The following is a 12,813-nucleotide window of genomic DNA, read 5'->3' as shown; positions in this document are numbered from 1 at the left end:
AATAACTTTATGATGTTATTGCCATACAAGTTTAGTTGGTTTACAGATATCGGTCCAATCATGAAACAATATCGGTGTAACCATCGAATGCAGCTTGGATTCACTGTTAATTATTTCGAATTGAATTTATATGATGAAAACATCTGTCGGTTGTTCGCACTCGGAATATTTATAGTCCGGTAAAAGGTTGAAATTTATTCATATGTATTTATTAACCATCATGATCTGAATCATTGAATTTCAATGTTTGATTCATTTCATTTTCAAAGGTACCTTCGAACCGACAGAGTGAAAGAACGTTGACACTAATGCTTAATACGCATTATTTCTAATTTGAATAAAGATATATTTTGTATGACTCCTCAGTGGTAATAAAATAGTATGGTGTTTTATACCAATAAAAATTGAGTTTTTATACGAGTTAAAATTAGAGTGATTAGATATTTATTACATGTAGCAACCATAGATCCATTTAATTAAAAAAATCATATGGGTGTCATTTGTCCTTACATTATGATATTTATTTTAATGCAATTTTTATAAATTAAAATATTAAACAGTAAGAGACGAGAAAAACAAAAAGGTATATATTTTGTTAGTGTAAAAACTACGCACTCTTTTGTAGGCTCTTTTAATCAAAACAACACTACACAATTATGTCATCGAAAAACTTTAAGTATAAATTACGGACTCATTAATTAATGATAATTTACCGTTAAGCACAGCCACACATGCGTGAATGCAAAGCAAAGCAAAAAATATTCTTTTTTTATTAAGGAGTCTTGTTTAGTTCCACAGGTGTGTTATTAGCTTTAGACGATTTTGCGTCGTGGGAGCTTTCGCTTGATCTCATCCATATTTGATCCCTTAACCCCACACCTAAGTCTATAAATAAAAAACATGAATAATGCACAGCATGCAGTTAGTATTGTGCACAGCAAACGCTTCATTCTCTCTGAGGAATTGAAAATATGGACGTGCAATTAATTTTCAGTCAGTCAAATATAGTGCATGTATTTTCGGTTTTCGTTTAGTAAAATTTACGGCGAGCGTTAATTATCACTAAGCCTGATGGATTTTCACCAAATAAATCATACCTATACCGTACCTTTAATGTTATTAACGATTGGATAAATTTATTTATTACCTACCTAAGGTTAATCTCATGTATGTCTGGACCGATTTTGACGCTACTTTCACTGGAAGATAGCTGATATAATAAGGAGTTAATTTTATTTTATAATTATATACTTGTGGGATACAAGTGAAATGTTGACAGCCGACTCAAAACAAAACTTGTCAGGCTTAATTTTATTAGTTTTATTTCATAATATATCATTCTTTACCTGATATTATACGATTAAATTTATTAAAACTTAAATATATATATCCAATGTCGAAACGAATATACGAATACGAAACAAAACTAAAAAATATTTTATTACATTAAATTATTCTGTCATACAGTGCGCACACATAATACGAACATACATAAACACACATCTCACACTCTCACTCACACCTATGTAATTCTTATTAAATTATGTGAATTATTATGTATATATATTAATTTATATGAATATGAAAAAAACTCCATTAATTAAGATTGCGCCTAACATAGGCTTTGACTACTAATGAAAGAATTCTGACTCCCAAGATACGGGCTTGTCGCCTAATTTGAAGGTCAGCAACGAACAGAATCATTTTTGTATAATATTATAATTAGCTTAGTAAATTGTTAATTTCTTATCTTGTAACCCGTGGTTTATATTTAGTTTCATTACGTTTATACAACCTCGCAGTACATTTTATTAATACCATTTTTATAACAAGTTAAGAATTGTCTTCAAAACTCAGTGACATAAATATTGTAACTACGTGATACCTATGCACGTCTTTACTCGTATGACAGTAAAACTTCATATGAAAATTAAGTGATGTATTAGCTCGTGAACTGTAGCTACTAATTAGCACTCGTAATAAATAACTACACAGTACGATTGTAACTTCTATATTGAATATTTTATAATAGTTTTATATTCCACAGTCGTCATAGACATGTTTTTATAAAATGTTCCAGATAAGGCTTAACATTTTGCCAAGCTGATGAAGAATATAACCCGAGTTTTCAGTGATCCTGGTCCTTATCAGCCAAACAATTTGAGTTGTTTTGTATTATATAAATGGCCAACCTAATAGTTCATGTTAACTACTGCCCATAGACATTTTAAAATAAATACGTCACCAACCCTGCGAACTAAGATGTTAATTCCCTTGTCTTACCTTGCCCTGCCTGTCGCAATCAGCTTTCAAATTGAAACACATTAATAAAAACAGCTATTTAACGGTAGATTATATGATGAATCCGTGAGGTGGTCAATCTGCAGAAGTGCTTACGCAGAAGTGCTTGCTTGTAACTAAAATGCCTTACCCTTTACGGTGCTAGGTAGGAAATGTCTTGTCGGATGACGATATGGATAAAAATACTCTGACCTGAACATTTTTAAGCCATACGCATAGCATTCTACAGTCCCATCGACTATCAGGAGTCTGCGAATCCAAAAGACTTCTAGCAAAGAGAGCCGGAGATCTGGCTAAGATGATACAATGGGACAATACTTCCTAAGTAATGGTTAAAACAAATATAGACCAAGCAGTTTGACAAGTGCTTATTAACGGATATATCCGCAACTCAAAAGGCAAAAACAAACAGAAGAGCTAGAAATGTGTCGATAAAGCCAAATAATAAAAAAGCAACAAAGACGATAAAGTACTTGAACTTGTGATATATCCTACGGTTCTTAATCTGGTAAACCAGTCCTACTTTGCTCCATGTGATACTAAGAAAGCTGATGCTACCTCTATATTATGATGTTTCAAACCGTCAGAGGACGACAAGGGGTAGTATGTGATACCCTAAAGAGTGACAGATAGTTTAATCGAAAAAGGTGAAAGTGAAACAAAACCGATCGGCTTCCTACCGTGCATTTGCATGCCCTCATGCCCCGATTTTGAGTTCTCTTACATCGTTCGTTAAGCAAGAGAGTGAAACATGAATAAAAACTTTTAATTTTTAACGATAGTCTCATACTCTGACATAATCGACATTATAGATAAAATTTTGATAAAACATACTTTTCACGGTAAGCAGGTGGGTGAATATATTTTTGTAATTTTTGTGTGAAAAGTAGTTTGCCATTAATGTTACATTTACTGGGAGTTTTGTTGGTTGTTTTTAATTTATTTGCTAAAATATTAATAAGATTATTTAAAAGGATAATATTTCCACCTAGATAAAAAGTAATAAATTTTAATTTAAAAAAAATGTTTTATCTGTTTCATTTTTCAAATGTGTTTACAGTCGCCGATGACGTGTAACAATTAACATCATTTATATTTATCGAACAGTCTCTTGGGAGTTATAGCACATTGAATTTTCTCATTCGTGAAATTATTACACTTACAAATAGATAAATATATGAATAATTACACAGCAATTAATGATCGATATAATATGACATAGATATGTCAGGCAATCTCAAGTTTAATAAAAAGTGGACGTTCCTTGACGAAATCGACATTCAAGCTACATCATGATACAAATGGAAAATGTAATATTCTAGTGGCGAGCACATTGTTTAGTTATTGCAACAGTATTGAATGCTCTTCAGTATTCATTTCTTTTGTAGTTTACATAAGAAATAAAAACTAATTAAAATAGTATCCAATAATCCCTATTATATTTGTTCGTATTGAATATTTAGTATTGTAAAGACCAGAGATATGTTCTTTTCTGTAAAAAGAAGCTTCCCTGAAAATACTAGTTTTGAGTGAAATATAATTTTCCTGCTGTATAAAGATCGCTCTTCCGCTAAATATTAAGTTTTGCTAAGTCGCGGCTAATTCGTGTTTGGTGGTAACATTCACTTATTTTCAATCCTACAGCCACACACCAATATTTTCAATTATTGTGCCGATTTTAAGACAAGTTGAATAAAAGGCTAGTCTAGAACTAGTGTCCAAAGTCTTAATATCGGTCGAAGAGATTATATTTATATTTTTTATAGTTTATATTTCTTACACTAACTATCAAGAAACCCCTTCGATTATTAGCTTTCGTATTGTAAATACATATATTTGTGTGTGTATTTAATAGTCTTCCACTGACATAAACAAACATTTATTAATATATTTCTAATATAATAAAAATAAAATATCTCCAGTTTCGATTTTATTTAATATATGACTTATTGACCTCTCTGTGAGCTTCGGCAAAATTTAAATTAATGAGCGCTAGCAAGAGTTATTGAGAAAGTACGGATAATAAATCGAAATGTTATTAAGAATCAAACTATCATTGGTAACGGGACTGCATAACATATTATTTTTACTAAAAACCTTGCGAATTAATATTATTTTTATTTTTATTCTACCCCTCTTTATATTAGTGCAGTTTTAGAAGATGATTATTATTGGTATGTGGAGAGTAACTGCAAGATCCATCTAATTATAATCAGGCTGATAACCATAGAATTGTTTTCAATATGATGATGCGTATAAATAACATACAGATCGATAGTTTAACAAGAGAGATTTAGTTTTCACAAAGATTAGTGCTTGTTATGTTCTATTGTATTGACATACGGATAGACAGCAATTAAAGCCATTATTTCCATTAAAATTAAAAGTCTGTTTTATACAGACATTGAATCAACCTTTGATCGTATCTGTTGTAGGATTATTTTATCGAAACGAACATAATATTAGAGATGTCGGACAATATTTGTATTCCGCTTTACTACATTCGTAACTAGTTTGAGTGTAGAGCTTGTGGTCACACGATTACTTTGAACAGCATCTTTTTTTAATGCTATCCTAAAATAAGAGTCAATGCTAACGTCTAACAAATAAAGACACTGATCGAATTCAACTATAATATGGATGCCATTACTAAATTATCTTCAAAATACGTTCTGCTAAACAGACTGTCTAGGTACATCAAATCAGGATTTCAGTCAGACAGTCTGTCTGTCAGTATATTATAGATTTTAACTGGTGTCCTGGCACCAGTTTACACTATCATAAAATTAAGATCGTCCCAGCGTGAAATATAGATTTCACTTCTGATTTCGTTTTCAATGCCAAAATCAATCTCTTGCATCCATCCCACGTCGAGCTGTGAAACTGTTTGCTATTAAATATCATCGTGTTTTGGTAACATAATAACAATAGTGAGCCATCTCGCTCTGAAAAAATATTCCTGTATTATATTATATTATACCTAATTATATAACTCAATAATAACTAACTCAAAACGTAATCTTATTAGAATAAAGAGGTATAAGTTGTTGTATAAATCTTCCATGGATATACCTATATTGTAATGGAAATTTTCTGATAATTCTTTTTTTTACGATATTACCATATCGGCTGAACTAATAGTTGATCAATTATTATTCCTATCAAAAGTGCAGACAATATATATAGGATTATCGTAAAATTCGTTTCTTTTTAAAGTTAAATGGGATTTATCTCGATACTGCATTGAAAAATTACAAATTTTAATCTCTTTGTGTATATCTATTTTATCTTTATAGTACCTATAAAATATTTCTCCATTTCAAGTATCCAATTTAATTCCAGTTCCATTCCGTTCCAGTATCAAAATCAGTTCCATTATAGAAAAAATAAATAAAAACTAATATTATTAGTGATTGAATCTAATAATTCAGTATATATACGATTTAAAGAGTTTCACATTTAAATAATTAGAAGCTTATTTCTTGGAATTTGTCAGAACTAATAATAAGTTGGTGTGTTATCTGCTTATCTTGAGTGTAATGTTTTCAATAGTTATTAGGTAAATAAGTTTGTTTAATCCACGATATTTTTCAAATGTAGAACGGATTTGATTGTATTGAATATCGATAGAAACCTTACATCAACAAAAAATATATATTATTGGGTATAAATGAATTTATTCATGCTTTTAGGACAGACGTTTTTTATTAAATTAAAAAGGTGAAATTTATTTCTTTTTTAGTGCAAAGGTTGCGTAAAACATGACCAGTAATATTTTTTTTAATAAACAGGATTTACTTTGGCCATGATGTTGAAAAAAAGGAATGCGTAAGATCCATGATAGCATTTAATGGTTTATTAGAGAATCAGCAAATATTTCAGGTTGAAGTAAAAACTACAAATAAAATGTTATATTGCATAAGCTAAGATAAAAATCATTGTAAAGACATATTTTATTTCAAATAGACTCTTATAAGCAATTTTATATCGTCATGTCACTGGATAACATTGTAAAGCTGCCTCGGGTTCGTAATGAAGATTCTACAGGTAAGAAGCTCAGTAGCGACACTTTACTCAATTGAAATATTTACTTTATAGGATACCATTTTCAAGAAATTTCATCTTTATGTTCTCATATTGTATAGTAATCCTTGTTCCTAATAACGTTTATTATAAAACTAAACAGACTTATGTTACTAAGATTAGATTTAGGTGACGCACTGAAAATGCACAAATAAGTATATTTATTTACTTTACGAGGTAACTATTATTAAAGACTAATTGTTTATAAATTTGAACAATAAAAAATAAAAAAATCTGAAAATCTTTAATCAATCTGTATACAACATTAAATAAATTCTGACGAATCCATGAACAAAATACAAATATGCACAAATTAAAATATTCTAACGCCTTGATTATAAAATGTAAAATTTTGTCGAGATTTTTATGATAGTCTTTCGTTATTGACTACTAGCCCAGAGCTACTTGCCCTTGGTGGGTTAAGATGCTTCGTTGTCTAAATTCTTTGGGCAGATGAGCTTAGTAAAGGAAATTTCAAGACATAAACCTATTAACATCAATGTATAAACACTAAACGTGACCTTATACGAGGGGTGTACACAATAAAAATATCACAATAGTCAATAAACTATATGCTTGAGATCGCAAAGATCGCAGATGTATCATACTAACTTTAATTACGGATTCAGCCAGCATGAATACGAATAATTTGGATGTAACGTGGACGTGGTCATCAAAGTATACAGTGTAAACTAATGGAGAAATCGATGACACGACACCCCAGTTAGGCGAAAGGGTTATAATCCCGTCGTTCCATGCGTGGATGTATTGCAACAGCGAGCGTGCAAAATATGAAATATTTGCTTACTCGATTTACTTTACTTGCTGATACGATAAACAACATTAAAACTGAAATGAAAAAAACATTACGTAGATTTTTACATCGACGAATTTTGTAAGTGAATTCATTGTCATTAAGTAAATATGCAATGATGTATAAAAATAGAAATACCATAAACTCGTGTTAGTATAATTAGATACGAATAATAAAATCTTATTCTCCATACATTGTGTAAAAGTATTTTTAAAACATTAATAGCTAGGCAAATATTCAACTATATAACAAAATTTATTATTAAGCGTGTACAAATAATTAAGTATGTCCGCGTAGTACATAATTAATTACTTTTAATTAAGATCTTCATATATAAATAGATTTTAACGATAATAAGACTTTTTAGAGACCCTTCTGCTTTGATACTCATTGATTGTTTTGTTAACAAACTAAACATGGAATTAAACACAGCAATACTTTGTGTTAGGGTTATCTATCATATGCTTGCCGGCCATCACTTATGACCGACAAAATGTGCTGTGCAGACAATGAGTATAAAAGGAGGGCGTGATAGTGCGGAGTAAAAGCCCGCAAAAGTGTCGATGAGGCTGCAAAAGTGCGGGGTAGGAGGGTGCAAAAGACCCAAGTATTTATTAAATTATGAGTGAGCGCAGTTCTAACGGAGAGGCGCATAAACGCGACAATACATTAGCACAGATTTGCCGTGATGGGCGTGTAGTAGCACAAACGTGCAATAATTGGTGAATCGGACCTTGAATCACACTGTAGATTGAAGCCACTTCAATTCACTGTCCTAGAGGTAATCTGGCGATATTCAATTACAAGCTGGTTCTCAAGAACGCCTAGTCTGGATACTGTATGGAAAGGATTTGGAATACAATAATGTTTGATTCACGAATATCATATAGATAACAACGACCAATCATCCTTATGTTAGTAACAGGGTCCTTCTAGTTATGTACAATTGAGTCTATTATGTTACGCAGTAAATATATATTTTTTAAATTGAATTGAAATAATTAAAATGAAAATATACTTTATTCGAGTAGGCTTTAGGATTGTCGTTTTTCATAATTATATTAAATGTACAGCTAAACAACCAGAGGTCCGGAATGTCGCTCTTGGTAACAAGAAGAACCGGCGAGAAACTCAATAGTCACTCTTTTCCAAAATTTCAATAAAAAAATGAAATCAATCAAATACAATTTAATTGACATAATATTTTTCCCTCACCTTACTCAGCAACAGTTATTAATCTCGCACAAGCGACTTTTGAAATTATCATCTACCATACTCTTCAGCCACTATTCATTGCGAGATTATCTATTATTTACCGGACGTATTATTATTTTCGATTTTTCAAATGGTGAAAAAGCAAGAAAATGAAAAAGTAAATGACTTTGTTTTTGTATAAATAATATTTTATCTATTTTGATGAAAGCACTCCCTGTTTACGACAAATATGGAAAAAAATCACTTTGATCCATTACCTTGTTTTTTTATTAACATTTCAATAAAAAAAATTGTTATAGTATACCTAAGACCTATACCGATTTTCAGCTCAATGAGAATTCGAGTACAGTAAAAAATGAATTTTGACCGGACTATGTACTTTTAAATCTGTCCGGCTCCTCTAATTTATTTGATAGAATCTCTTTATTATATTAAAATTTCAGCTTTACTAAAGTTATATGATATTATATATATTTTAATGACTTCAATAGAATCTGGCACGGAATTAGCAACCGCCAAAACTGTGTCGCAAATTATTTTGCTGAAAGGACACAGAATAGTATGATAAAATTTAAGTTACACCATAAATGATTTTAAAATTCGTAATGTGTACATATACAAATGGGATGAGTATAGGTCTGAGCAGCCATGCTGGTTGCATCCCCATCAAGCTTCAATAGGAAGTGAAATATATACAAACCAGCTGACCTATAATTCTTCCTCGAAAACGTTGCTAGCTCTCGTATTACCATAAGTGTCAACGTTTTTAAAACGTTTTTTGGTAAAGCTTAAGAATATGTGGCATTTAATTGTTGTAATACTAACTTTGCGGGATAAACTTGGTGACATAGACTTATCCTTACTTCTCGTTTATTACAGTCTCGTGATTATTACTTATTCAATTGTAAAAATATTGCCATGCCACTCTACAAAGCAGGCGAAGAAACATTGCGTCTCGAGCTCTACGATTATAAATAGACCAAATAGCGCTTTTTGTAAAAAAAGATTCAATAATAATAATAAAAAACAGGTACAATATCTGTATATAAAACTTAGCCTTGAAAAGTAAAAATTACGAAAAATTTAAGAAAAAAAAGATCAGACAATCAGACGTCGAATGTAAATAATTCTGGCCATAAAATCAAAATTAGTATTTAAACTAAAAGTAGTTAATAAGAGACTCGTTAACTTCATTGATGTAAACAATTTGATTTCGGAAAGACAGTTTGGCTTCAGAAGCGGAAGATCGACAGAGGATGCTGTTAATTTGTTTACCTCTACTGTTGCAAGACAACTTGATAGTAATAAATTCAGTATAGGTATCTTCCTCGATTTGGCCAAGGCATTTGATACTGTATCATTTTCAATTCTTCTGCGAAAATTAGAAAAGCAATTTGGAATAAGGGTTAACCCCTTGGAATGGTTCAAAAGCTATCTTACTGATAGACGAAACAGTGTGTTAGAATTGCAAGTGATTTACAGCCCATTAGCTTTGGTATACCGCAAGGAAGCATTTTTGTCCCGACTTTATTCATAATGTATATGAATGACATACACTCTTGTACAAATGCAGAAGTAATTTGCTTCGCAGACGACACAGCTATTTTATATGAAGGTGGGTCGTGGGATGAAGCGTTACTGAATGCGGTTCAAGGAATGATGCAGATATTGTGTTGGCTTCAGTCAAATCCCCTGACATTAAAGTATAAAAAAACAAATTTTCTATGTTTTTTTAAAACATCTGCTTCGTCACCGCGTTTCGCACCCTTTATAAAATTACACAAGTGCAATTCTGTGGATACCTGCAGCTGTGAATCTATAAAACCCACTAATACTGTCAGGTATCTCGGCGTAATTGTTGACACCAACTTAAGCTTTAAAACACACATAAAATCCCTTTCAACTCGTATACGTAAAACAGCAAATATAATGCGCCTTCTTCGCGTCTCAGCAACGAGAGATATATTAAAGTCTGTTTACTTTGCTGCAAAATCTCCTTAAGCGACGAGTGTTCAAAATTGAGGTACCACGAATAAACACTCCCTTTGCGAGACGCTTCGGTACATTTAAAGAGTACTCCATATACAATAAAGTAACCAGTGTATGCAACAAAAACAAAAAATATTTGACTGGTTAAATTCCATGACATACGACGAGATTGAACATTTTTTGGCACCTTTAAACTAGCTTCTAAACTAGTATATTCAAGCTCCATTCTCAATAAATTGGCACTTATATATTATTCCATATAAGTTCTATCAATTATACTGATTATTGTTTATTTATTATTATGTTACTTATTGTTTTTGTTCTTTAGGTATTACACATTATTCAGTTTTTCATATATATTGCTTTATTTTATATAACGATATATTATTATATAATTCATTATGGGATCGTATATCGTCCGAGCTCTTGTTTAAACATACGAAATTATAACCGGTAGTTGGTACCCGCAAGACAGGCTTGCCTAGTGCGGGACCACTGGATGTTTTGTGACTATGTTATTTTTTCATGTCAATACATTTATTTTTATTTTATAATAAACAAATCGTTAATTACAGGTGACATACTAATCTTCTTTTAAAAATAGAATGTTAGTTTTATCAATGTTTTAATAATCCAACCTTACTTTTAATGATACCCTTTCTATGTGTATCTGTACCTAACTATTTATATAACCTAAATGATGGCTGGTAAAAACAGTGTAATTGAGAGCGCGAAGCCGAATACATACATATATTTATGTACGTTAAATTGAAAACAATATCGATAGTGACATTTGTGCCTGTTCGTATTAATATTCCACAAATAGAAGTATTAAATTATCTATTTTAAATAAACTTCCGTTTGTTTCAATAATTATTAATGTTGTTTATTTTAAATACAGGGTTCTGTGTTAGAGTTTCATGGATATGCACGTTAAATGATCGTCATATATAATTTTCTATCATAAGTTTGAACACAAATATTGTCTATGCCTGTATGTATTCGTAATAGTACGTCGAACTTTCCGATGAATATTACAATCATTATTTTTAATTACTTTACGACCAATTATGATATAGTTTAAAAAACTAAAAAACACGCTTTTAGCACGCACTAAAAATTACAAATGGAGCGTTATGTCCAAAAATAATATTTTTTTCGTATTTCTGACAGCAAACCCTTTCATTTGATACCCATATCATGCATTTCAGATAGCCTGTCCGCCATCTTGGACGTCCGCCATATTGGATTTAAGTCACGTGACTATTTTTTTCGTATTCCTGACAGCAAACCCTTTCATATGATATCCATATCATGGGGGTGGATTTCAACCAGCCAGTCCGCCATCTTGGGGAGGCCGCCATAATGGATTTGTAATAACGTTTCTTAGCTAGTCATGTATTGTCATCAGAACTCAGAGTGTGTGCAAAATTTCATCCTAATCGAAGACCGGGAATTGGGTCAAATTAAGATACCAAGATTTTCTTACATACATAGTTAGACTATTAGTACTACTAGACTATTTATAATCTGTTTAAATATTGGGTTGGATTGGGTCGTTCTCATATCCCAAATAAAACTTCACCTAAATAAATTGCCACGAATTTTTTTAAATCATAATTGAGGTGCTATAAATGTAATAGTAAGGCAAAATAAATTCTAAAGCTAAATAATGTAGATAATGTATTTACGATCATTATTGTAAATACGTTATCTACATTATTTTGCTTATGTTATATTACTTTTGATAATGACATTTCATTCACAGAATATATCAGAGACTGCTTGAAGAAGAAACAAAATTCCAGAAATATACTTAAAAAAGCTAAGCTTTTAGCCCAAATACTAAATAGGACCGACGTTTTATGAATTATTTAAAAAATACTTACACGCGCTGAGGCTATACAATATGAAGATTGTTGATAAAACGGAGATCAGAATTATGAGAAAGATGTTGTTCCGACGACGCGGCGGACCGCATCCTCTGAAATTCCGAAGCATCCTTAGCGGCATTTTAAACCTGAAACAAATACTTTACATAAAACATATGTTACAAATAACTGCAAACTGGCCGAAATAATAATACCGACCGATCGATATAAAATCTAATATCGATATAAATAATTTAATTCGTTCTACGATTCCAAGAGTTCTGCGATTCGAACATACCAAATACGATAACTGTGTATTTTTCCACGTCGAATACAGAATTGAAGTGTAATTTACAGTGAGCGACTTAGTTCCTCTGAATATAATGTAAATGTTTTTTTTTTTATGATATTCGTGGAAAGGCAAATGCGCCACATGTTGGTATTGGCACTGTAATGAAATCTAACCATTTCTCACAATGCGCCACTAGCCTTGGGAACTATGATTCAGTATCCCTTGTACCTGTATTACACTGTCTCACT

This window comes from Vanessa tameamea, chromosome Z (assembly GCF_037043105.1).
Source record: "Vanessa tameamea isolate UH-Manoa-2023 chromosome Z, ilVanTame1 primary haplotype, whole genome shotgun sequence".
Lineage (NCBI taxonomy): Eukaryota > Metazoa > Arthropoda > Insecta > Lepidoptera > Nymphalidae > Vanessa > Vanessa tameamea.
The sequence above is the reverse complement of the archived record's forward strand: the minus strand, read 5'-3'. Positions refer to the sequence as shown.